At 46.0% G+C, this 24834-nt stretch overlaps 1 protein-coding gene across 1 annotated transcript in view; it reads left to right on the top strand.

The window, feature by feature from the left end:
* Nucleotides 1–21897: 21897 nt before the first annotated feature.
* Nucleotides 21898–24834, top strand: part of LPGAT1 (lysophosphatidylglycerol acyltransferase 1) — a 346210-nt gene continuing 343273 nt past the window's right edge. The window contains exon 1 of the mRNA XM_069233932.1: nt 21898–22273. The gene's annotated coding sequence lies outside the window, so the exon portion shown is untranslated. The remainder of the gene's footprint in view (nt 22274–24834) is intronic.

Genomic DNA, 24834 nt, shown 5'->3' on the forward strand with positions numbered 1-24834 from the left:
TAGGGAAACCTACCAAACCTGTGCATTTCTGAAAACTACAGACCTAGAGGAATCCACGATGGGGTGACTTGTGTGGCTCGGACCAGGTTCTGTTACCCAGAATCCTTTGCAAACCTCAAAATTTGGCTAAAAAAACACATGTTCCTAACATTTCTGTGGCAGAAAGTTCTGGAATCTGAGAGGAGCCACAAATTTCCTTCCACCCAGCGTTCCCCCACGTCTCCCGATAAAAATGATACCTCACTTGTGTGGGTAGGCCTAGCGCCCGCGACAGGAAACGCCCCAAAGCGCAACGTGGACACATCCAAATTTGTGAAGGAAAACAGAGGTGTTTTTGCAAAGTGCCAACCTGTAGAATTTGGCCTGTAGCTCAGCCGCCACCTAGGGAAACCTACCAAACCTGTGCATTTCTGAAAACTAGAGACCTAGGGGAATTCAAGGTGGGGTGACTTGTGTGGCTCGGACCAGGTTCTGTTACCCAGAATCCTTTGCAAACCTCAAAATTTGGCTAAAAAAACACATGTTCCTAACATTTCTGTGGCAGAAAGTTCTGGAATCTGAGAGGAGCCACAAATTTCCTTCCACCCAGCGTTCCCCCACGTCTCCCGATAAAAATGATACCTCACTTGTGTGGGTAGGCCTAGCGGCCGCGACAGCAAGCGCCCCAAAGCGCAACGTGGACACATCCAAATTTGTGAAGGAAAACAGAGGTGTTTTTTGCAAAGTGACTACCTGTAGATTTTGGCCTGTAGCTCAGCCGCCACCTAGGGAAACCTACCAAACCTGTGCATTTCTGAAAACTAGAGACCTAGGGGAATCCAAGATGGGGTGACTTGTGTGGCTCGGACCAGGTTCTGTTACCCAGAATCCTTTGCAAACCTCAAAATGTGGCTAAAAAAACACATGTTCCTAACATTTCTGTGGCAGAAAGTTCTGGAATCTGAGAGGGGCCACAAATTTCCTTCCACCCAGCGTTCCCCCACGTCTCCCGATAAAAATGATACCTCACTTGTATGGGTAGGCCTAGCGCCCGCGACAGGAAACGCCCCAAAGCGCAACGTGGACAAATCCAAATTTGTGACGGAAAACAGAGGTGTTTTTTGCAAAGTGCCTACCTGTAGATTTTGGCCTGTAGCTCAGCCGCCACGTAGGGAAACCTACCAAACCTGTGCATTTCTGAAAACTAGAGACCTAGGGGAATCCAAGATGGGGTGACTTGTGTGGCTCGGACCAGGTTCTGTTACCCAGAATCCTTTGCAAACCTCAAAATTTGGCTAAAAAAACACATGTTCCTAACATTTCTGTGGCAGAAAGTTCTGGAATCTGAGAGGAGCCACAAATTTCCTTCCACCCAGCGTTCCCCCACGTCTCGCGATAAAAATGATACCTCACTTGTGTAGGTAGGCCTAGCGCCCGTAACAGGAAATGCCCCAAAGCGCAACGTGGACACAGCCAAATTTTTTAAGGAAAACAGAGGTGTTTTTTGCAAAGTGACTACCTGCAGATTTTGGCCTGTAGCTCAGCCGCCACCTAGGGAAACCTACCAAACCTGTGCATTTCTGAAAACTAGAGACCTAGGGGAATTCAAGATGGGGTGACTTGTGTGGCTCGGACCAGGTTCTGTTACCCAGAATCCTTTGCAAACCTCCAAATCTGGCTAAAAAAACACATGTTCCTAATATTTCTGTGGCAGAAAGTTCTGGAATCTGAGAGGAGCCACAAATTTCCTTCCACCCAGCGTTCCCCCACGTCTCCCGATAAAAATGATACCTCACTTGTGTGGGTAGGCCTAGCGCCCGCGACAGGAAACGCCCCAAAGCGCAACGTGGACACATCAAAATTTGTGAAGGAAAACAGAGGTGTTTTTTGCAAAGTGCCTACCTGTAGATTTTGGCCTGTAGCTCAGCCGCCACGTAGGGAAACCTACCAAACCTGTGCATTTCTGAAAACTAGAGACCTAGGGGAATCCAAGATGGGGTGACTTGTGTGGCTCGGACCAGGTTCTGTTACCCAGAATCCTTTGCAAACCTCAAAATTTGGCTAAAAAAACACATGTTCCTAACATTTCTGTGGCAGAAAGTTCTGGAATCTGAGAGGAGCCACAAATTTCCTTCCACCCAGCGTTCCCCCACGTCTCCCGATAAAAATGATACCTCACTTGTGTGGGTAGGCCTAGCGCCCGCGACAGTAAACGCCCCAAAGCGCAACGTGGACACATCCAAATTTGTGATGGAAAACAGAGGTGTTTTTTGCAAAGTGCCTATCTGTAGATTTTGGCCTGTAGCTCAGCCGCCACGTAGGGAAACCTACCAAACCTGTGCATTTCTGAAAACTAGAGACCTAGGGGAATCCAAGATGGGGTGACTTGTGTGGCTCGGACCAGGTTCTGTTACCCAGAATCCTTTGCAAACCTCAAAATTTGGCAAAAAAAACACATGTTCCTAATATTTCTGTGGCAGAAAGTTCTGGAATCTGAGAGGAGCCACAAATTTCCTTCCACCCAGCGTTCCCCCACGTCTCCCGATAAAAATGATACCTCACTTGTGTGGGTAGGCCTAGCGCCCGCGACAGGAAACGCCCCAAAGCGCAACGTGGACACATCCAAATTTGTGAAGGAAAACAGAGGTGTTTTTTGCAAAGTGCCTACCTGTAGATTTTGGCCTCTAGCTCAGCCGCCACCTAGGGAAACCTACCAAACCTGTGCATTTCTGAAAACTAGAGACCTAGGGCAATCCAAGGTGGGGTGACTTGTGTGGCTCGGACCAGGTTCTGTTACCCAGAATCCTTTGCAAACCTCAAAATTTGGCTAAAAAAACACATGTTTCTAACATTTCTGTGGCAGAAAGTTCTGGAATCTGAGAGGAGTCACAAATTTCCTTCCACCCAGCGTTCCCCCACGTCTCCCGATAAAAATGATACCTCACTTGTGTGGGTGGGCCTAGCGGCCGCGACAGGAAACGCCCCAAAGCGCAACGTTGACACATCCAAATTTGTGAAGGAAAACAGAGGTGTTTTTTGCAAAGTGACTACCTGTAGATTTTGGCCTGTAGCTCAGCCGCCACCTAGGGAAACCTACCAAACCTGTGCATTTCTGAAAACTAGACACCTAGGGGAATCCAAGGTGGGGTGACTTGTGTGGCTCGGACCAGGTTCTGTTACCCAGCATCCTTTGCAAACCTCAAAATTTGGCTAAAAAAACACATGTTCCTAACATTTCTGTGGCAGAAAGTTCTGGAATCTGAGAGGAGCCACAAATTTCCTTCCACCCAGCGTTTCCCCACGTCTCCCGATAAAAATGATACCTCACTTGTGTGGGTAGGCCTAGCGGCCGTGACAGAAAACGCCCCAAAGCGCAACGTGGACACATCCAAATTTGTGAAGGAAAACAGAGGTGTTTTTTGCAAAGTGACTACCTGTAGATTTTGGCCTGCAGCTCAGCCGCCACCTAGGGAAACCTACCAAATCTGTGCATTTCTGAAAACTAGAGACCTAGGGGAATCCAAGATGGCGTGACTTGTGTGGCTCGGACCAGGTTCTGTTACCCAGAATCCTTTGCAAACCTCAAAATATGGCTAAAAAAACACATGTTCCTAACATTTCTGTGGCAGAAAGTTCTGGAATCTGAGAGGAGCCACAAATTTCTTTCCACCCAGCGTTCCCCCACGTCTCCCGATAAAAATGATACCTCACTTGTGTGGGTAGGCCTAGCGGCCGCGACAGGAAACGCCCCAAAGCGCAACGTGGACACATCCAAATTTGTGAAGGAAAACAGAGGTGTTTTTTGCAAAGTGACTACCTGTAGATTTTGGCCTGTAGCTCAGCCGCCACCTAGGGAAATCTACCAAACCTGTGCATTTCTGAAAACTAGAGACCTAGGGGAATCCAAGATGGCGTGACTTGTGTGGCTCGGACCAGGTTCTGTTACCCAGAATCCTTTGCAAACCTCAAAATTTGGCTAAAAAAACACATGTTCCTAACATTTCTGTGGCAGAAAGTTCTGGAATCTGAGAGGAGCCACAAATTTCCTTCCACCCAGCGTTCCCCCACGTCTCCCGATAAAAATGATACCTCACTTGTGTGGGTAGGCCTAGCGGCCGCGACAGAACACACCCCAAAGCGCAACGTGGACACATCCAAATTTGTGAAGGAAAACAGAGGTGTTTTTTGCAAAGTGACTACCTGTAGATTTTGGCCTGTAGCTCAGCCGCCACCTAGGGAAACCTACCAAACCTGTGCATTTCTGAAAACTAGAGACCTAGGGGAATCCAAGGTGGGGTGACTTGTGTGGCTCGGACCAGGTTCTGTTACCCAGAATCCTTTGCAAACCTCAAAATTTGGCTAAAAAAACACATGTTCCTAACATTTCTGTGGCAGAAAGTTCTGGAATCTGAGAGGAGCCACAAATTTCCTTCCACCCAGCGTTCCCCCACGTCTCCCGATAAAAATGATACCTCACTTGTGTGGGTAGGCCTAGCGGCCGCGACAGGAAACACCCCAAAGCGCAACGTGGACACATCCACATTTGTGAAGGAAAACAGAGGTGTTTTTTGCAAAGTGACTACCTGTAGATTTTGGCCTGTAGCTCAGCCGCCACCTAGGGAAACCTACCAAACCTGTGCATTTCTGAAAACTAGAGACCTAGGGGAATCCAAGATGGTGTGACTTGTGTGGCTCGGACCAGGTTCTGTTACCCAGAATCCTTTGCAAACCTCAAAATTTGGCAAAAAAAACACATGTTCCTAACATTTCTGTGGCAGAAAGTTCTGGAATCTGAGAGGAGCCACAAATTTCCTTCCACCAACGTTCCCCCACGTCTCCCGATAAAAATGATACCTCACTTGTGTGGGTAGGCCTAGCGCCCGCGACAGGAAACGCCCCAAAGCGCAACGTGGACACATCCAAATTTGTGAAGGAAAACAGAGGTGTTTTTTGCAAAGTGCCTACCTGTAGATTTTGGCTTGTAGCTCAGCCGCCACCTAGGGAAACCTACCAAACCTGTGCATTTCTGAAAACTAGAGACCTAGGGGAATCCAAGATGGGGTGACTTGCGTGGCTCGGACCAGGTTCTGTTACCCAGAATCCTTTGCAAACCTCAAAATTTGGCAAAAAAAACACATGTTCCTAACATTTCTGTGGCAGAAAGTTCTGGAATCTGAGAGGAGCCACAAATTTCCTTCCACCAACGTTCCCCCACGTCTCCCGATAAAAATGATACCTCACTTGTGTGGGTAGGCCTAGCGCCCGCGACAGGAAACGCCCCAAAGCGCAACGTGGACACATCCAAATTTGTGAAGGAAAACAGAGGTGTTTTTTGCAAAGTGCCTACCTGTAGATTTTGGCTTGTAGCTCAGCCGCCACCTAGGGAAACCTACCAAACCTGTGCATTTCTGAAAACTAGAGACCTAGGGGAATCCAAGATGGGGTGACTTGTATGGCTCGGACCAGGTTCTGTTACCCAGAATCCTTTGCAAACCTCAAATTTGGCTAAAAAAACACATGTTCCTCACATTTCTGTGGCAGAAAGTTCTGGAATCTGAGAGGAGCCACGAATTTCCTTCCACCCAGCGTTGCCCCACATCTCCCGATAAAAATGATACCTCACTTGTGTGCGTAGGCCTAGCGCCCGTGACAGGAAATGCCCCAAAGCGCAACGTGGACACAGCCAAATTTTTGAAGGAAAACAGAGGTGTTTTTTGCAAAGTGCCTACCTGTAGATTTTGGCCTGTAGCTCAGCCGCCACCTAGGGAAACCTACCAAACCTGTGCATTTCTGAAAACTAGATACCTAGGGGAATCCAAGATGGGGTGACTTGTGTGGCTCGGACCAGGTTCTGTTACCCAGAATCCTTTGCAAATCTCAAAATTTGGCTAAAAAAAACATGTTCCTCACATTTCTGTGGCAGAAAGTTCTGGAATCTGAGAGGAGCCACAAATTTCCTTCCACCCAGCGTTCCCCCACGTCTCCCGATAAAAATGATACCTCACTTGTGTGGGTAGGCCTAGCGCCCGCGACAGGAAACGCCCCAAAGCGCAACGTGGACACATCCAAATTTGTGAAGGAAAACAGAGGTGTTTTTTGCAAAGTGCCTACCTGTAGATTTTGGCTTGTAGCTCAGCCGCCACCTAGGGAAACCTACCAAACCTGTGCATTTCTGAAAACTAAAGACCAAGGGGAATCCAAGATGGGGTGACTTGTGTGGCTCGGACCAGGTTCTGTTACCCAGAATCCTTTGCAAACCTCAAAATTTGGCTAAAAAAACACATGTTCCTCACATTTCTGTGGCAGAAAGTTCTGGAATCTGAGAGAAGCCACGAATTTCCTTCCACCCAGCGTTCCCCCACGTCTCCCGATAAAAATGATACCTCACTTGTGTGGGTAGGCCTAGCGCCTGCGACAGGAAACGCCCCAAAGCGCAACATGGACACATCCAAATTTGTGAAGGAAAACAGAGGTGTTTTTTGCAAAGTGCCTACCTGTAGATTTTGGCTTGTAGCTCAGCCGCCACCTAGGGAAACCTACCAAACCTGTGCATTTCTGAAAACTAGAGACCATGGGGAATCCAAGATGGGGTGACTTGTGTGGCTCGGACCAGGTTCTGTTACCCAGAATCCTTTGCAAACCTCAAAATTTGGCTAAAAAAACACATGTTCCTAACATTTCTGTGGCAGAAAGTTCTGGAATCTGAGAGGAGCCACAAATTTCCTTCCACCCAGCGTTCCCCCACGTCTCCCGATAAAAATGATACCTCACTTGTGTGGGTAGGCCTAGCGCCCGCGACAGCAGACACCCCAAAACGCAACGTGGACACATCACATTTTTTCATTGAAAACAGTGCCTACCTTTAGATTTTGGCCTCTAGCTCAGCCGGCACCTAGGGAAACCTACCAAACCTGTGCATTTTTTAAACCTAGAGACCTAGGGGAATCCAAGATGGGGTGACTTGCGGGGCTCTGACCAGGTTCTGTTACCCAGAATCCTTTGCAAACCTCAAATTCTGTCTAAAAAAACACATTTTCCACACATTTCGGTGACAGAAAGTTCTGGAATCTGAGTGGAGCCACAAATTTCCTTCCACCCAGCGTTCCCCCAAGTCTCCCGATAAAAATGATACCTCACTTGTGTGGGTGGGCCAGGTGCCTGCAACAGAATAAGGCCCAAAACTTGTAGAGATAGAGGGGATAGCACAGCAAGTTTATAAGGACATATTCTTTTATACATCTTTAGACTGACTCTGCTTTGGGGACCCACATAAGTGAGGTGTCATTTTACTTGGGAGACTGAGGGGAACACTGGGGAGTAGGAATTTTGTGCTGGAGTGGTGATCTTACGAAGAAAAGTAAGGAAAATATGCTTTTTTAAGCACATTTTGAGGTTTACAGAGGAGTCTGGGTAAGAAAATGTTGGGGGATCCACGCAAGCCGCACCTCCCTGGACTCCTTGGGGTGTCTAGTTTTAAAAAAATGTCTGGGTTTGGTAGGTTTCCCTAGATGAAGGCCGCACACAGGACCAAAAACATAGGTGCCCTCTCCCCCCCAAACACAGGTAGTTTTGTAATATATCGTTTTGATGTGCCCACATACGTCCGTGATGTGCCAAACACAAAAATTTTGAAAAGAAACACACTTAGGTTATGTGAAAAAGACCCCTCACCCACCAACCAAGTTGGTGGCATGCTTCATCATTGGGGTCCCACCTGAGGCACCTAGCGTGTCACAGGTGTGCTGCGACGCCTGATTACAGCGGAGCAGGTTTTGTCATTTTTACCACACATACTGGTTGGATTTGGCACGAGGGTGAGTGATGGTTCAGTGGATCAAATTTTACTAACAGAAGAGCTTTCACAAAAATGAAATGCACGGTTAGTAACTGAAAGGCAAAAAACTGAACCAATGACTCACAGCTCGTGAGCTGTAAAGCCGCGACAAGGCACCAACCGCTTTACAGTCCATTCACACAACTTTCATACATGACACACACAAGGCCATTCACACCGCCAGCCACGGGCCCAGCACATTACAACACTCACATCGACAGACAGCGCCACTCAAGGGCCCATCACTTACATACGCCCACATGCCTGATACAACAATCACACCAGCTGATGGGAGTGTGTGGACTGGTGTTTGGCTGGCAGTGTGTTGCAGTAGCCAACAGCAAGTCAATATGTACACTCTCAGCCAAGCCCCACTCCACACACAATGGCATCATTTTTTTTATTTTTTTTAACAGAGGCACCCCTAACTAAGTAGAAAGAATTAAAAAACTACAAACACAAAAGCTCTAACTAAGAACATGACAGAAATGCTAACCATGAAACTAAACACATGAAAATACAAAACAGACATGAGTTTACACTCATGGTTGTTCCCAGAAATTCTTCTGGGTGTGGTAATTCTTAAAACAAGCACCGACACACAGCCCAGGCTTTGAAGGACAATCTGGGCAGTACATTCGAGTCTCCCTCCGGATACCTCTTCGAAAACACACTTTACATTTCTTAGCTGGAAAGTCTTTTTTGGGTGTGGGAGGAATGTGCTCAGCAAAGTGGCGATCTTTCAATCTAGCCACATCCTCCACCACTGCTTCTCTAGGAACTCTGGCCTGTTCCACCACAATAAGGCTCTCTATCACTGACTCCTGAAATTTCACAAATGTCATCTTTGACTCTGGAGACCTATCCCTAAACACAATAAAAGCATTGAAGGTTGCTAAGTGGAAGAGGTGAAGTGCTAACTTCTTATACCAAACGTAAGACTTATGAATAGCAGTATAAGGTTCCAACCTCTGGTCAACTCTATCTACACCTCCCATGTGCTTATTATAATCTAAAATGCACACAGGTTTGCGCACTTCAGCAACCTGGCCCCAAACAGTCACAGGGGAAGTGCTCTCATCATGGATGGTACTTAGCATGTAGACATCCCTCTTGTCTGAAAATTTCAAAGCTAGCAGCTCCTCGTTCCGCAAGGCACAGCACTGTCCTCTCTCAAGTTTTTTACAGACAAGCTCCCTTGGATAGCCTTTCCGGTTAGAACGGATTGTGCCACAAGCAACTGTGTCCACTCTAAACAATTCCTTGAACAATTGCACACCAGTGTAGAAGTTATCTACATACAAATGGTGACCTTTGTTGAACAGTTGTCTACCAAGATCCCACACAATTTTCTCAGTAACTCCAAAAGTGGGAGGACAACCAGGGGGGTCAATATTGGAATCCCTACCAGTGTACACACAGAAACTATACACATATCCTGTCCTACTTTCAGACAGCATATACAATTTAATTACATATCGTGCCCTTTTGCTAGGAATGTACTGCCTAAAAACCAAACGACCCTTGAAGAGGACCAAAGACTCGTCCACACTTAACTCTTTGCCTGGAACATAGACCTCCGAAAACCGATCTACAAAATGATCAAGTACAGGCCTAATCTTAAAAAGACGGTCAGAATCTGGGTGATCTCGTGGCAAGGCTAATGCATTGTCAACAAAATGCAGCATCCTAAGAAGAAGCAAATACCGATTACGACTCATGGTCGCTGGAAATATAGCTGTTGCCATCAAGGGACTAGTAGACCAATACGAAGCCAGTGACGGCTTCCTTATCAACCCCATCAAAAAAGTCAAACCCAAAAACTTTTTTAACTCCTCCAAATTTGTGGGAATCCACTGGGCAGCTCTAGAGTGTGGCCTAAGTCTAGCAGCGTTGTCCCTCAAATGCTGCTCCGCATACAAATTAGTCTGCTCAACAATCTCTTCCAAAAACATATCATCCATGAATAACTCAAATAAATTGATAGGCATAAAGTTCTCTGTATTGGCGTTACACCCCGGGAGACCAGTAAAGGCAGGCAACTCTGGCTGCTCCATGTTTGGGGCAACCCAGACATCAGGTCTTATAACGGGAAACCTTTCAGCCCCAGGTTGCTGCACTATTGGCACATCAATGTCCTCCTCTAAAACAGGCCCTTCATCTGCACTGAGTGTGGCTTCATCATCAGAAGATTCCCCTCCAACAGAAACATCACTGCCAGAATCTCTGACTTCCTCCTCTGCCTCAGATGCAGAGTCCGTCTCATAGTCATGATCAGACTGTGACTCAAAAAGCATACCAACCACCTGCTGAGCGGTCATCCTGCGGCTAGCCATAATCTCTCCTGCTAAAATTAACTGGACAAATTCACCACCAACAACCAGCACTGTGTAAGACAAGTAACAAAGTGTAGCTTTGTTAGTAAGAGTTATAAACTCACAAACTACCCAAGATTAGACACAAGAAAGATATGAAAATGTCTTTTAGAAGATTTATTGCAACAAAGGTAGTCTTGCATGAAAGACACGTGCTGTGATTATTAGGCAAATAAGACATAGCATGGTAACCAACATTATGAAAATGGTGAACAAAATAAACAGTTCAACCATGATGTTATTATGTTGGTACACTCCTATCGGTTGCTACCTACACTATTGAGAGCATAGTGGGAGTAACCTCTGCCAAATCAATTGGGATAGCCTAACCCCCCATACCTGGGTAAGATGTACCGGGAAGTCAGGAAGTCGGTCTAGTGTAGTGCAGGCTATCGTCCCATGGAGGGTAGAGGTCAGAATCAGCAGGGCTGCATCTCTGCCACAGTGCACTGCGTTCCAGGATAATCCTAGCAGAAATGCTCCTCTCCTAAATGTAGCACAGAGGCTGTTTTTATAACACAAGCACTGTTCTTATCGCACTGTGCCAGAGGTGCAGAGCCCATGCAATGAAATGTCTGCAAATGAGGAGCTGTCTCCACCGATATTGCAATAATGCGCCATTGCGTTGTGTGTGCCTAGCCTTGGATCGAGTGTATAGACTGAATGGCAGCAACACTTACAAGAACCATGCTCCATGTATAGTGATTTTTAAGTACATTATTGCATAAGTAAAATAAATTCTCATTTTAAATGTGAATTCTAAAATGGGGGTACTAAGCAGGCCTTATCATGCATTTCCACAGCAGCAACATTAATCACAGGAGTTATCTTGACATTTGTGTTGCTGCGCGACAGCTGGGTGTTCAAGGAACAATGCAGCAGATGTTTTTAAATTGTAAGTTATTGCTAAACACAGAGCCCCCTCCAGGTCAGCGCCAAGTGCAGCTATACCAGTCGCACCATCCTAAAACCAGCCCTACACAGAACATATCCAGATAAGGCATGAGTGACATGTAGGTTACAGACAGATTTATGAAGTGGGTGCTTTCTTACTGAGATGAATGTATAGTTGGATGAATTAGGAAATATTGTCTTTCCAACACCATTCCCGTTTAGGTGCTAGTCCAAATCAGCATCCTGAAAGTCCTACTGCCCTCAGATGGAGACCTATTTATGTTGATTCTTTGGTGTTCCAAGTATTGAGAAGTAGCCATTAAATCACAGGTCATGGTTAAGTAACTATGTTCTAGACAGGTAGCAACCAAAGGTTTTGAACGTGTGTGCTCATCAGGCGCTGTGCAATCCTGGGCTTGGTGCTGCACCTGCTCAAAATGTTGAAGGCAGCAGTGGTATGCTGTTTTACTGAGCCCTGTTTCTATTTCCCCTTCCCCTATCTTGCCTCCCCTTTGTGTGTGCGTGACTGCCAACACGCAGAGTATGAGCAAATTTTTGTCAATGTTCAATGACTGTTGAAACTGGCGTTGCTAACGCTTCCTTATGAAGATGAAATGTGGTAAGCTTTACTGCAAGTTGTGCAGATTGGAGAATGAGAAACTAAAGGGTATGTTGCATACATATGAATCACCTGTGTGTCTCGTGTTGTGCCACAAGATGCACAGGGATTGTTAGGAGTGTTATTATTTAATGCTGGCAAGTGTTTTGGCTTCTGGCTTGTTGGAGAGGGTGTTGCAATGCCTCATGATGACAGCGGCTTTGGCAGTGCAAGGAGTCAGTCGTGGGCTTCGCTACCTTGAGACTCAATAGGTCTCCAACCTATATTCTTTGGTATCCTGTCATGTGTACACCTGGCAACAAGTATGGCGGCATTTGGGGGAGCCTATCTTCATGAATATTATTTTATTGTGTGACCTGAAATAGTTTCAACGTTGCAACTGACGTTTACCTTTTCATCCTGTGCAAACACCGCTGCTCGCCATATCGTCGTTTGCTCAACCGCTGGGTAAATTCTGGTTCCTGGCTGTCACATGGTCTGGCACACAGCTCGGTAGACAGATAACAAAAATGTATTGCACACCTTAGTAACTTGCTTATAGGTCTCTTTATTATTCTCTATACATCTTGCGTTTTACTCCTTTGACTTTTGTTTTGTCACAATCGTCTTCGTTTTCCTCTTCCCTCCAGGACTGACTGGACCGGACCACTGTGGTTGGCGTGCCGACCACAGGTAGAGGAAAGGACCACAGGTAAATGGATGCTCCTTATTGTTAGCTATAGTATGGGGGTGGGTGTGAGGGATATAATCACCGACTTGGCCTATCCCATCACCGTGTTGTTGTGCATTCCTTTCAATTGGTTACAAGTGGGACATGCGACTGTCATTCCCGTCTCCTAAACAAGATGGGGAATCCACCGCTTAGATGGGTGACCCGACGCCTCTCCCATCAAAACGTTCCCGTCCCCGCAGCTACCGTTTCCCACCCACCAGTTAGTCCCAGTAGACGTCCACATACATGGGCTAGCCACGCTCCTAATGGAGTGTGGCATGGCAATATGAGGAAACAGTGGCCTCCCGACTTACTCTGTTGACTCTCGTCCGGGTCCCTGGAGATCTCAAACAAGGCTGCGGCTTCTCGAGTCATCCTGCCCTGGCTGGCGTTGTTCTGGGTCCACTTCCCTGGGCGTCGTCCTCTGGTGCTTCTCTTTCCCGCGTTCGTCGGTACTCCTCGCTTCCGGCTTAGTCTCACCTCCTATTTCAGGCCACCATTCATCAGGGGGCTGATCAGCCATACATACAATATCACGCCCCTCTGTCTCCTGTATCCCTGTAGATACTTTAAAGGGACAGGCGTCCCAGGTAGTCTGTAAAATAAAAATAAAAATACACAGGTGCATCTCTGGGTACGGAAAAAGAAAGGAGGGGCCAGGGTAAAGTCTCATCAATACTGTTGTCCTCAACACACAAACCCTTCCCCAGGATTTTCCCAATCGGGGAAAATGAGAGAGGAAGTCAGCATTTCCCTGTTCTCTACCCTTCCTATGGCGGACCTCAATTCCGGAAGGCTGAAAACACAAAAACCACCTTAGGACCCTGTCACTTTTCCCCTTGTTGCGCTGAAGCCAGATGAGAGGTACGTGACTGGCATATAGTACAAATTACCTGCCCTCCAGATAGTAACGCAGATTCTCAACACTCCCTTTCAGGGCCAGACACTCCTTTTCTATGGTGGGGTACACCTTTCCACAAGGGAATAGTTTCCTACTGATATACAGAAGGGGTATTTTTTGCCCCTCAGTATCCAACTGGGGCAGAACAGCTCAATGCCAACATCAGAAGATTCAGTTTGTAGAATGAAGGGTTTGCTAAAGTAAGAAGACAATAGCACCGGAGCTGCAGTAAGAGCATTCTTCAAATCCGCGAAGGCTTAGAGGGCTGTAGCTCGGGGGTGTTTGAAGACAGAAGGAGATACCAGTTTCTTCAACAAGTCTGTAAGGGAAGTTGAACGTTCAGAGAAGTAAGGAATAAACCTCCTATAATATCCTAGGAGACCGAGAAAAGTTTGCATCTCCCTTTTTGTTTTGGGAAAAGGAGTCCCTGTTATGGCTTTTCTTTTGGGGTTCGATCACCCCATCTCCTAAGAGATAACTTAAATACTTCACTTTGTGTGTAAGTCTGGACTGTTTCACGTTGATATGAAGGTGGGCCTGTTGTAATTCAGATAGGATGGATCTAAGATGGGTAAGTGTTTTGGCCAAGTCTTGATATGTACCACTATATTGTCCAGATAAGCAGATGAATATCCCTGGTGTTTTGCTAGTAGGGTGTTCAGGAGTCTCTGGAAAGTAGCAGTGGCCTCATGTAACCCGAAGGGGAGGACAGTGAAGTGGTACAACCAGTCAGGCGTGACAAAGGCTGATTTTTCTTGGTCAGACGGATTTAACGGGATCTGCCAATAACCTTTGGTCAAGTCAATAGTACTTATGTAGTGTGCTTCCTTAAGCCTCTCAATCAGTTCGTCCACTCTAGGTAAATGATACCCATCCAGTTTGGAGACCTTGTTTACAGCCCGAAAGTCAATACAAAAATGTAGGATGCTGTCTGGTTTTGGGCCGAGTACTATAGGTGAACACCACTCACACTTGGATGGGACAATGATTCCCCCATCTTTAGCATTTGTGAGACCTCTGCATGGAGGGCAAGACACCTCGCTTCAGGGTTACAATATGGTTGTTACTTGATCACTATTCCCTCTTGGGTTGGTATGGAATGCATAGAAAGTTCAGTCCTACCAGGTAGATCCGAAAAAATGTCTGCATAATTTTATAGTACAGTCAGAAGTGTGTCTCTTTCTTTTTTAGATAGGAAATTATTTGTCTGTCTTTTATACTTGTTTTCATCTCTTTTACAGAGTCATCCATTGATACGTTTGTGGGAGGGGGTCCTAACCATTTAAGATGTTATGATACAACTTTTCTTGGTTTTGGGGGAGGCGTAGCCGGTAGGTGACTTTCCTACTCTTTTAATTATCTCACAGGGTCCTTGCCATTCTTTCTTCATTTTGGCAGTGGAATTGAGTAGAAAGATCAGAGCCCAATAGCCTACAGCGAGTTCCCTCCAATGTTTACCCTTGTCATAAAAATGCTTTTGCCTTTGTTGGGATTTCACTAGGTTTTCATGGGCTAGTGCTCTTAGCTTCACCAAATGGGATTGGAGTTGTCTAGTATACTCCAATAGAGATCAAGTCTCGTCTTCTGAGTCTTTTTCCCATGCTTCTCTTGTTATTTCCAGCAGTGTACGCAGTCGTTGCCAAAAGAGCAACTCAAAAGAGAAGACCCCAGACTACTTTGGACTTGGCTTCTTAGGACAAACGAGGCAAGCAGGAGTAACTGGTCCCAAGTTCTCCCGTCACTAGATAACATCTTCTTACGAGTCAATTTGAGACTTCCATTGTACCTCTCAACGAGGCCATCTATCTGGGGATGGTAAATAGAAGTGGTTCGATGTCTTATGTTTAACTGTTTGCAAGCTTGTTTCATTATTTTAGAAACAAAAGGAGTTCCCTGATCTGTGAGGATCTCATGAGGAAATCCCATCTGAGAAAATACCTCAATGAGATGTTGGATGATGACCTTTAATGTTGTCACTCATAAGGGAATGGCCTCGGGATACCCTACTCCGTTAACTGTCATCTGGGTCCCTGGAGAACTCAGGCGTAAGGCTGCGGCTTCTCGAGTCGTCCTGCCCTGGTTGGTTGTTTTCGGTCTACTTCCCCAGGCGTCTTCGTCTGGTGCTTCCCTCTCCTGTACTCATCTGTACTACTCGCTACCAGGTTAGTCTTGCCTCCTATTTCACGCCACTATTCATCAGGGGGCTGATAACCATCACACACGATACCATGCCCCTCTTCCTCCTGTATCCCTGTAGAGGCTTTAAAGGGACAGGCGACCCAGGTAGTCTGTAAAAAAAAAATATAAATACCACAGGTGCATCCCAGGGTACGGAAAGATAAGGGAAGGGCCAGGGTAAAGCCCCATCAATACTGTTGCCCTCATCACACTGGCTTAATTTTACACCAGCTTGGGTGATCTGCTGTTCTGGCGCACTCCTGGTTATTGGCACATACTATCCAAGCCTTGAATTCACAATGGCTAACAGAGCTAAGCTCTTCTGGCCAGGCGAGCGGCTCACTTGAGGTTGTCAGCATGCACTGTCTAAATCTAGAACTCAGGAGGGCTTATAGAACACATGAATGATGTACCTGATGTCAACGTGACCCCTACGTTTTGGAGTTGCCATCTTGAGTCGGGCTCACACTGCATGGTACCGTGGCTGTCATCTGCAGTCAGCTCAAGTGTTGAATACGTTGAAAAGCTTTCAGGTTACATCGGTGACAGACACTTCATTTGTTAGCCTGCCTGTTACACTTTTAATTATCAGATCATCTGTGACAGGCACAGCACAACGAAGTACTGGTTTCAATTTAACTTGTTCTGGCCACCAAATCAGCCCTAATTGTATATGTTGTTACTGTTTTCATTTTTGTGCATGTTACTAGTATTATTATTCTCTTCTTGAACACCAGGATTTATGAGTTACAAAGCATTTTCTTAAATATTTGCTTGACCACCATTTAATGCCGTACAACAATTTGTGACTGGTATTTGTAGTTTTTAAACTTCTCTCTCAGCCATGGAAATGGCAATTATTTCTCAGTATGCGCAAAATGCACTATTTTTGCAAAACCCAGTAAGCCACCTTGGGCAGGAAACAACGATTTTCCACCTTTGAGATCTATATGATAGTCACCGACACAATTAAATTTAGTCCTAAAAGAAAAATGGCACTTCTGCTCCGTCATCTTGGGCACGAGGGGGAGCAAAACTTCTATAACATACCAGAGGTGGATGTCCCTTCAGATAGCTCCGCACATGGTATGAGTATGCAGAAGCTGTAGCATGACTTATAAACAAGTTTTCAGAAAAGCCCAGTGTAGTACTGGAACTTTTTTTTTATTTTATTTTTTAAAGCAATGAGCAATCTGCAGAGGAACATCTATGAACCTTAAGAAAGTTAGCCTCTTCGTGCAATTTTTGTGACTAACTTGAAACATACAAAAGGGACCAATTTGGCTACAGTTTTGTATCAAAGAAAATCCAAGAGAGACTACAGAGTTGTAGAGACCCTACATTATTTAAGGTAACCAACATTGCGAAAATAACTAAAAAGGTCCATTGTTTTCATCAAACTAATGGCCGCTGAAAACTCCATGCAGGATGTATCCATGGTAGACTTATCTTTTGAAGCAGACACCATTGCTGCTATTTCTACAAGAAATAAAAGCTTAAAATGTTCATAGAAGGTCCCAACTTATGATACAGATGTGGCTCCAAGTCACATTTGGCTAATAGTTCAACCTGTCCAGCAATCAGGAAACGCTGCAACAAATGCACCAAGTTTGGACACTTCCAAGGAGTATGCAGAATTGCTAAAAAAGAAAATCAGAGTCCGTAGCACTGAGCTGGATTCTGATCAATGTTCCAGAGACTTAGAGTTGTTTTGACAGGTATATCAGTAAATGATATCTCGGACAAAGTTAAAGGGCCTTGGTATCAGGCTCTCATCTGAGATGTGGCATTAAAGATATGACCGCGTATTCAGGAGCACCAATCACGATCATCTCAAATGCTTTATTCAAAGACAGATGAAACAAAACTCCATTAACTAATACTGATGATAACCCAAAAGCATTTGTGGAACAAGATAAGGACATGCTGGATTAATTTATTGATGCACTTACTTGTTTAGACAGAAGAGTCATTTAAAAAATATATGCAGTTGTAAAGGGAAGAAACATTGACTTGTAAGATCAAGCCAGGCGGACATTTTGTCACTTCCAGGTTCTTAATATCCAGTTGATGTTGCAGATTCTCGCATATCTTTCATTGAGTCTGATGATGACATGATGGTGGACAAAGCAGTTTGTAAGTTTACCAGTATTTTCTCTGACATCATTGGAAACATTACACAATTTGAACATCTATCTCATAAAACTTAAGGAGATGGTTGTTCCTGTCTTACAAAAGGTCAGGCCGATTCCCATGAGTATCAGACCTGAGCTTAAAAATGTATTCGATAAATTGTGTTCAGAAGGTGTGATCTGAACCACAGAATCATCTGTATGGGTTAGTCCTGTGGTGATTGTCAGAAGAAAGACTTATGAGATTCATCTAGGTGTGGACCTACGCACCTTAAACAAGAACACTGCCATTGACTGCCATCTCCTACCTAAGGTACAGGAACTTCTGGACAAGTTGGGGGCGTCCAATGTGCTCTCTTTTTTTGTTGGATCTTAGATCAGCGTACCATCAAATACCACTTGCTGCAGGGAGTCAACATCAGACCACATTAATCACTCCCTTTGATGCATATACATTTTACGTATGTCCTTTGGTTTAGCCTCGGCAGCAAGTGTGTTTTAAATGTTTATGGACAATATATTGTTGGGGATCCGGACGACGTACTCATTTTTGCTGAAACTATCAGGGAACAAAATGTGATCCTTGAATGGGTATTTAGGCATGTCTTAAGATGTTGGCATCATGTGGAGGAAGGAGAAATGCAAATTTCTAGTTAATCAGTTAGACTATTTGGGTCATTGAATATCTGATCAGGGTAATCAAACCTAAATGTCTTTAGTTCGAGCCATTCAAGATACCATTCCACCCACCACCAAGGACACCTTAAGTTCTATTCTGGGCCTATGTGAACATTATTCATGTTGTATCCATAGGTATGCTTTAGTTGTTCAACCCCTGGGCACCTTCTCAAGAAAGGACAGAAATGTGTGTGATCAGATGATGCTGGTGAAGCTTTATTGAGAGTTAAATCTTTAATTACCTCTGCTCCGATCCCATCAACTTTTACTGCTGGAAAAAAACCTTTTTTGATGGTTGATGCCAGTCACCTGGGTTTGAGTGCCATTCTATCTCAATGACTGGGCAAAAAGGACACCACTGTCTTTGCTTAACATTTACTGAAAAACGAAAGCACTATAGAACGGGAAGCATTGGTGTGTTTATGGGCTGTTGAAAAGTTCAAAACCTTTTTGTGGGGCACACAATTTCATATTCTCACAGATCACAAGCCTTTGAGATACATGTTCAATGGTAATGACACATGTAAGGCTTCAGCCAGAGTAGTGAAGATTCATTCAAGATTACAGGAACACAATTTATGTATCAAGTATCATCCAGGAGAGAAAACCTCAAGAGTGAACTGTTTGTCTAGGATTCCCTTGGAGGCTGATGTAACAGAAGATTCAGTGGTTGATGATGAATGAGTGGTGGATCTCACTGGGGATGGGAGCAATGAACAGAACTGTGTGTTGTCAAGGAAGGAGTGGTTGAAAGCTTTGGATAAAGATGCATCATTGCAAAGCGTGAACAAGCTTGTGAGAAATGGTTGGCCTAAAGAAAGAAATCTAGAGTCAAGTTTAAAGCCCTTTGCACAATAATCGGATGAGCCCTCTATTGTGGATGGTTTCTAATTAAGACATGATCTTCTCATTCCACCTTTGACTAGAAGAAAGTGTTTGTTTAGCATTTCACATGAGGGCCATTTGGATGTCCAAGTGGGCTTCTGATTGTGACGTGTTTAGTTTCAAATAAGCAATGGAAAAACATATGAAGCCAAATTACATGCAGTTCCCCTGCCTGATGGTCTGTGGGCCAACGTTTCTCTGGGTTTTGCTAGACCATGTAACCTTCTGCCATGTAGAAAGAAATATATGATTGTATTAGCTATGTCTCAGAATGGTTTTATTATGATGATGTTGTATCCACACAAGACAAAAAAAACTGTCATTAATTTTCTAGAAACGATTTTTGAAATTAAAGGTCTTCCCAGGGAAATGGTCACAGAAAATGGAACACATTTTAAGTCTCATCAGATGAGACATTTTATAGAAGTTTAACAAACAGATTAAAGGTGTGCCGATAGCACTAGACTTACTCACCTCCAAATGTCTTGTTGAGCGAGTCAACACATTTTTAAAGGAAGGGGTGCAAGTGGAGAAATCCTTAAAGAAAAAAGTATGGGACTATCTAGTTACTCTCATAGTATGACAAGTGTATCTCCTGTCAAGCTGGTGCACAATAAGTCACCTAAAAATGCTTTGTATCCTGACTGGGGTAAAGAATGTATCGCCTCAGACAAAATATAGATATGCAAGTAGTCAAGAATAAACAACTTGCTATGGAAGAATATTTTGACAATTAACATACCACTAGACATTGATTTCAGAGCTGGGGATTGGGTAATCATAAAAAAAAGTCAAAAGGGGGAATTTAAGTTTACCCTTTCTTTCAGAATCTCTAAAGTATCCAAGAGTGCCATATTTTTAGAAGGTAAAGAATGGTGGAGCAGAAGCTTGGTTAAAACTTCACCAGAGCAGGCAAGGAGTATTCAAGAGGCCAAACAAAAAGAGATCATTTTGCATAATGAACACACAGATGATGCATGTTGGTTTACTCTGGATGCAGAATATCTACCTGCAACTTCTACTTCGAATTAGGAGTGTGATTTCTCTACTCAGTCAGGTGCAGAGTAACAAGTATGATGTTTCTTCAAGTACAAGTTTTGAAGTTATTTCTACTTAAATATCAGAATCTTCTAGTTTGGGATCAGCTAGCATTCCGTATGTAACTCTGCACAAAGACCAGGTTTGTGGCAATGTTCCTAAACCTGTAAGGTTCAAAGATAATTACATGCAATGAATTACACGTATTTGTATATTGGTTTTCTAAGGGGAAGGATGATGTATACATATGAATCACCTCTGCGTCTTGTGTTGGACGCAAGATGCACAGAGGATGTTAGGAATGTAATTATTTAATGTCGACTGCACTTCTGGCTTGGAGTGGCTGTTGGAATACAGTTTCTGACAGCAGCTTTGGTGGTGCAAGGAGCTAGTAGTGGGCTTCTCTACCTTGAGACTCAATTAAGCAGTGGTAGCTACTCGTCAACGGGGCGGCAGGTAGTACAAAAGTAAATATAATTACAAAAAAAAAGTACTCTATGTTGGGAAAGACTTTTGCATCTCTCCTTCCTCCGCACCTCTTCGCCGACTCTCAGAAGCACACAGGCTTCCAGACTCCCCTCCAATGTGGTCACCAGCACGACAGCAGCGTTGTGATTGGTCTGAGTAGACTTCTTCTGTGTTCAGAGAGGGAGTAGGGCCCTGTGCACTTTCTTCTCCCAGCTGTTCAATACAGCCGGATGGAGAAATGCAAAGTGCACACCACTGTTTGGCAGGCCAAAGCGTCATGCACACTTATGTGCATGAACCACTCATCCAGCCCTCCTCCTTCAGCACAGCCCCGCTATGCTCTCACCCAGCCCCTGAGGAAAAATAAAGTGATAGCGTTGTGTTACTAGAATTTTATTTTTCCCTTTCCTTCACTGCATAAAGCAGTGGGGCAATGCTTCTCCGTTCTTAGTGGAGGAGCCGCTGCTGCAATTAAATCTCCAAATTAAATTTTTCGGTGTCCTGTCTTTCAAGACCAACCTGGGCTGATAATTGTATTTTATCACTTCCTCGGATAACAATAACCATCACCAAAAAATACAGTTCACTACAGTATGACATTCACTCACGCGTATCCCACAAAAACATACAGAATATCTGCAATTATGGAAAAATGGCACAACGGTGCACCCTGAATAAACGCTGAGCGACACTAAGAGAGAGAAAAAAAAAGAATCTCCGCGAGTTGAGCAAAATCACTGAAGTGCACGGGTTCTTCACCGAAACCTAGCAAACAATCTTAATCTAGAAAGTAAACCAGAACAATGCACCACAGCCGCAGAAAGTTCTCTGCTTCGCAAAACCTTGGCGAGACTGAGGTTGTGAAGGACTTGGCTCGACTCAGCTGCTTATGGATGCTTCCCCAAAAACAAACCTCGAGGGTAAGCGGTTGCCTACGAGAAGCAGAGGATGAGCAGCTGCCTTGGAAGAGAACCAAATGAGCTCCTGCGCCTCAGGCGCAGAGCCGTGTAAATGAGCTACCCGTGGGAGCGTGGCCTGGAGATGAGCAGCATAAGAGCAGGGCCCTAGGCACGCACACAGGGGTAAATCGCCACTCCCATTCAGCGGGCCCGTGACGGAACAAACTCGTGACGCAGGCGCCCGCCCGCGCGCTGCACCGCGACTCAGAGCACCCTGACCCTGCTTCCGCTCCCCCTCCCCTCACGCGCTCCTCTGATGATGCTGCCGCCGGTGGGCGCGTGGGGGTGATGCTGCCAGTTCCTGGTTCGCTGGCAGCTACGGCACTGCGACCAATCAGAGCCCGCATTATAGTGCGAATTGGAGGACAAGGGGAAGAGTCCAGCAGAATAGTCAACGCCGACCCTCCTCCTCCCGCCCCGGCCAGGCTCAGCCATCGGGACTCCATGGGAGGGGGAGAAGCCGCGCCTCCTCCCGGGCTCCTCCAGCAGCAGCAGTGGCGGCGGTGCGGGGTGCGTGCGTGAGTTGCTGCCAGCCGTCAGCCGAGGAGGGAAGACTCGCCCAGCATGAGCCGCGAGCCCTGTGGGAGGCACTAGGACCCAGGGCCGCATGAAGGACAACAGGTAACCATCATTTTTCATGACATTCCCAGTCGCTGTCACCCTTTTAGGATCTGCATACCCCTCCCTGCAGGAGTTTTACAACCTTCTCTGTCAGCGTGAGAAATCAGTGCATTACTCGACAGAATCCGTGCTCCCAGCATCACTCTGCCACCCTTACTAACATTAGCATGCCCCGTACCAACATCCGTGCACCCATGTACTTGAATAGTGATATCATTGTAGTATCACCATCCGTGACATTTCTAGTGAACCCCTTGCAAGCAGCAGTGTATCTACTACGCTAGCATCATTGTACCACATACCGACATCAACGTGCTACTCTTACCCGGGATTAATATACCACCCTTATCATAAGTACAATTTTTAACCAATAATGAAGTACCATTCACAGAATATTTCACTGAGTAAACATCATCGTATTCCCCCCGTCTTCCCCCACCACTTTGTCATCATAACAGTAGCCCCTTTTATCAGCATCTGTGTCCCAATGCAATCAGTATGTCTCACGCCTAGCAGTATAAGGTCACCCTGTGTAATGCACACGTCAGTCCACTCCCTCAGGGCCAGTTCACTTCCCGCTAGACAACGGTGCCCCCGACAGCTGTCTCCAGGCACGCCTTATTTTCCAGAGCGTAGGCCATACATACATTTGCATGTGGATAAGAATTCTTATATATTATACTGGAACGTATTTTTATGTCTCTGCGTGGCCATGCGACCTTGTTTATTGTACATGCTGTATAACAACCCAAGAGTGGATTGCCCACCACGTGCGCTGAATCTATGCGCACGTCTACACTGGTTTCGTTTTGCCATTGTATACAGCCTTTTCTTCATATTTTTTTTTTTCCTCCATAGATCGTGTATTTGTGCACACCGTGAATGAAATAAGCTCCAGATATCCATATGAGTTCGTGCAATGGTGATTAGGCAAACACGACCCAAGAGTCAAAATTCACAGACGCTTATAATTTCTGTTATGCTTGGACATGCTTGTTTTATGCCAAGGGATTTATGTCTTTCTCTCAGCCATTTCTTTGCACAGTGTCTGCCTTAGTGATGACTGTGACTCCCTTTGCAATTTACACTCTACTTTTCCTTTTCCAAACATTTTAGGAATACTTTGATTGTTGTTCTTTGCCATTGACTGTACTAAGAGTGTTTCTGCTTGCATCCTCTTCTGAAGTCTTGGGCATGTGTACACCCTCTCCTAAAGGCTGTACCAGGCACCCTGTGGCTTGCTCCTTCTCCCAAAGATTGGACTATGAGTGCTTTGGATTCCCCCCAGACTGGGAGAGGTGTGCTTGGCGTGCTCCCCTTCCCGAAGATTGTGCTTGGCGTGCTCCCCTTCCCGAAGATTGTGCTTGGCGTGCTCCCCTTCCCGAAGATTGTGCTTGGCGTGCGCCCCTTCCCGAAGATTGTGCTTGGCGTGCTCCCCTTCCCGAAGATGGTGCTTGGCGTGCGCCCCTTCCCGAAGATGGTGCTTGGCGTGCGCCCCTTCCCGAAGATGGTGCTTGGCGTGCGCCCCTTCCCGAAGATGGTGCTTGGCGTGCGCCCCTTCCCGAAGATGGTGCTTGGCGTGCGCCCCTTCCCGAAGATGGTGCTTGGCGTGCGCCCCTTCCCGAAGATGGTGCTTGGCGTGCGCCCCTTCCCGAAGATGGGGCTTGGCGTGCGCCCCTTCCCGAAGATGGGGCTTGGCGTGCGCCCTTTCCTGAAGATTGGGCTAGGCGTGCCTTGACGTGCTCCCTTTCCCAAAGACTAGGCATGGCATGCCTTGGCTTGACCCCCTTTCCCAAAGACTGGGCTTGGCGTGCTTTGCCTTAAATCCCCCCTTTCCTGAAGACTGGGCTAGGTGTGAGTTGCCTTGCTTCCCGCTTTGACCCTCTTCCCGCCCCTTCTTTCCTGAAGACTGGGCTTGGTGTGCTTTGCCTTGACCCTCTTCCCGCCCCTTCTTTCCTGAAGACTGGGCTTGGTGTGCTTTGCCTTGACCCTCTTCCCGCCCCTTCTTTCCTGAAGACTGGGCTTGGTGTGCTTTGCCTTGACCCTCTTCCCGCCCCTTCTTTCCTGAAGACTGGGCTTGGTGTGCTTTGCCTTGACCCTCTTCCCGCCCCGCTCCTCCCCTTTCCTGAAGACTGGGCTTGGTGTGCTTTGCCTTGACCCTCTTCCCGCCCCTTCTTTCCTGAAGACTGGGCTTGGTGTGCTTTGCCTTGACCTTCTTCCCGCCCCTTCTTTCCTGAAGACTGGGCTAGGTGTGCTTTGCATTGACTCCTCCCCTTTCCTGAAGACTGGGCTAGGTGTGCTTTGCCTTGGCCAACACCCCCCCCCCAAACACACACTCCCCTTTACTGAAGACTGGGCTAGGTGTGCTTTGCCTTGACCTCCCCCTTTCCCGAAGACTGGGCTAGGTGTGCCTTGGCTTGCACCCTTTCCCGAAGAAGAATAGGCTAGGTGTGCCTTGGCTTGCACCCTTTCCCGAAGAAGAATAGACTAGGGGGGTTATTCTAACTTTGGAGGAGGTGTTAATCCGTCCCAAAAGTGACGGATTTACCACCAGCCGTATT

Source organism: Pleurodeles waltl, chromosome 5 (assembly GCF_031143425.1).
Source record: "Pleurodeles waltl isolate 20211129_DDA chromosome 5, aPleWal1.hap1.20221129, whole genome shotgun sequence".
NCBI classification, from domain to species: Eukaryota; Metazoa; Chordata; class Amphibia; order Caudata; family Salamandridae; genus Pleurodeles; species Pleurodeles waltl.